Consider the following 2,982-nt stretch of genomic DNA (forward strand, 5'->3'; position numbering starts at 1 on the left):
AAAAAAAAAAAAAAAAAAAAAAAAAAAACGTGTCTCACTCTGTTACCTAGGCTGGAGTGCAGTGGCACCATCTTGTCTCACTGCAACTTCCGCCTCCCACATTCAAGCGATTCTCCTGCCTCAGCCTCCTGAGTAGCTGGGATTGCAGGCACACGCCACCATGCCCAGCTAATTTTGTATTTTAGTAGAGACGGGGTTTCACCATGTTGGCCAGGCTGGTCTCGAACTCCTGACCTCAGGTGATTCACCCACCTCAGCCTCCCAAAGTGCTGGGATAACAGCTGTGAGCCACCACTTCTGGCCCAACATTTTTCATTAACTGTGATGAGAGGTGATCGCCTTCTATTTTGAAAGACAAGAGAGTCGACAAATTGCAAGCTTTTCCTTCTGAGAGACTCACGCCTGCTATAAATGAGCTACATCCTTACTGATGAGCTTGGCACAGATCTTTGGAAGAAAAACAAGTTTGAAAAGATAAAATTAGCCAGGCATGGTGCTTTGAACCTATAGTCCCAGCACTTCTAGAGGGAGAAGTGCATGAGGCCAGCAGTTCAAGGCCAGCCTACGCAACATAGCAAGATCCCACCTCTACAAAAAGTAGAAAAATTAGCTGGCGTGATGGTGTGCCTGTAGTCACAGTCACTGGGGAGGCGAAGGTGGGAGGATTGCTTGAGCCCAAGAGTTCGAGCCTGTAGTAAACTATGATGGCACCACTGGGCTCCAGCTTGGGCAACAGAGCAAGACTTCATCTCTAAAAAATAAAAATAAATAGATAAATAAAAGAGATCAATTAAAAGGCAAATAGAGCCATATATAAATTTTTATGGGAGTGAGAGATACAGTAATTCTTGTTCCCGAGAAAGGACCCAATATTATTTTTAGAGCTGTAAATTTTGTAAGAAGATGTGGATTCTGTCACAATCTGTAATCTATAATGCTAGAGACCACAAACCAGCATGTTTTATAAAACTTGTCTCAAGTTTTCTTTCTACCGCAGGAAAGAGACTCCACTGAGGGAAACTGAAATTATATTTGCATGGAAATTAGTAGAGCAAGAAATCCATTGTGGAAACCACGGTGGGGAGAATAGAATGCTGTGTTTGTGGGGTTTGTTGAGTTGTAAAGCCTCTATAAATCTAAGGAGTTTTCACCTATTTTTGTTTGCACATGTTTAGGTAATGTTACAACAATTTTACAAATGTTGGGGTTGCTGGCATTTGCAAGGTGTTCTTAGACAAATCCAGGAAGACAAACAGTAGGCTTGATTTCTCTAAAGCCTTCTTAAGCTCGTTTCAATACATCTTTAAAATGTTACCCCAATAACTAAGAACATCTTAGTTTCTTGGGGAAGGAATCATCAAACACAGCTTTTCTCCGGGAGCAGCAGCTTCTAAACTCCCCCAGTCCTCTCTCTAATGTAACAATTCTCTCCAAAGTAATCTTGCCTCAATGAGAAAATCACTTTGTATAAATAAACAGTTTAACATTAGGCAAAGCAAGGTAAGGTTGTTTCTCAAAATATGTAGACCATGCTGCTGAATGGTTTTGCTTAATGTTTAAAGATATTTGAGCTGATTCACCCCTTAGCATTTAGAGTCACATCAATATTCTCTTTCATGAGTGTGTTCTTGCATGTGTGTGTTCTTGCATGTGTTTTAACTGAGCACTGATTGCAGTGAGGGGAGAAACAATATTCATTGCATGGACCTCTGATCTTGTCAGAACAGCCAGACCTGATTGTGAGTAGTTTGTTCAGTTCCATTCAGCTGGGTGTTGAGGTTCAGTGAACGTCAGTGGCTCTTACTATTACTCATGCCATTTCTTATCTTGGAGAGATGCCGTTGGAAACATTTAGGATATCTCCTCTAACTCGCCTGATTTTCATTGACCTGAAAATTCTTTAAACATACTGACATAAAGCCCATTGAGAGCGTCCCCAAATGCTATGAATAAAACAACATTGCTATCTGCATTAAATTAGTATCCAATTTAAGCATAGTCTTGAAAAGAAAAAAAGAAGGCTTACAAGTTCAGAAATGAATTGTGGTTATTATGTGGGTAATGTTAATAAAATAATTCAAAATGTTGAAACAATGTATAATTATCATCTGTACTTCGTAAGCCAACTTTTATTAAAGTAAGAGTAATTTCTTTTTTTTTTAAGAGATAAGGTCTCACTCTGTTGCCCAGGCTGGAGTGCAGTGGGGCGATTGCGGCTCACGGGAGCCTTGACCTCCTGGGCACAGCCTCCCAGGTAGATAGGACTACAGGCACTTGCCACCACGTCTGGCTATAATATACATATATATTTATATATATAAACCTTATGTGTGTGTGTGCGTATATATATGTATATAAACTTTATAGAGTTGGAATCTTGCTGTGTTGTCCTGTATGGATTATGAATTCTTGGGCTCAAGCAATCCTCCCACCTCGGCCTCCCAAATTGTTCAGATCACAGGCGTGAGCCATTGCACCTGGCCCTAAGACAGGAGTACATGAGCCACAGTGAATACTCCCTCTTTGATTTAAAAAGATGGAATTGAGGCTGGACGCGTTGGCTTGCGCCTGTAATCCCAGCACTTTGGGAGGCCGTGGCAGGCAGATCACTTGAGGTCAGGAGTTCAAGACCAGTCTGGCCAATATGGTGAAATCCTGTTGCTACTTAAACTACAAAAAATAGACAGGTGTAGTGGTGCACACCTGTAATCCCAGCTACCCGGGAGGCTGAGGCAGGAGAATCACTTGAATCCGGGAGGTGGAGGTTGCAATGAGCTGAAATCATGTGACTGCACTCCAGGGTGCACAACAGAGTGGGACTCTGTCTCAAAAAAAAGGTGGAATTGAAATTTATTATCAATTTTACCCAGAGTTTAGTCTTGATCTTCTTAATTTTCCTGAAATGGCTAGTCCCCCAGTAGTCACTCAGTCATTTTCCAGATATTCTGTGTTTGCTTTTTTCTTTTTTTTTTTTTTTTTTTT

The sequence above is a fragment of the Rhinopithecus bieti genome, unplaced genomic scaffold (assembly GCF_001698545.2).
Source record: "Rhinopithecus bieti isolate Rb0 unplaced genomic scaffold, ASM169854v2 scaffold_28521, whole genome shotgun sequence".
In the NCBI taxonomy this organism is placed as follows: domain Eukaryota; kingdom Metazoa; phylum Chordata; class Mammalia; order Primates; family Cercopithecidae; genus Rhinopithecus; species Rhinopithecus bieti.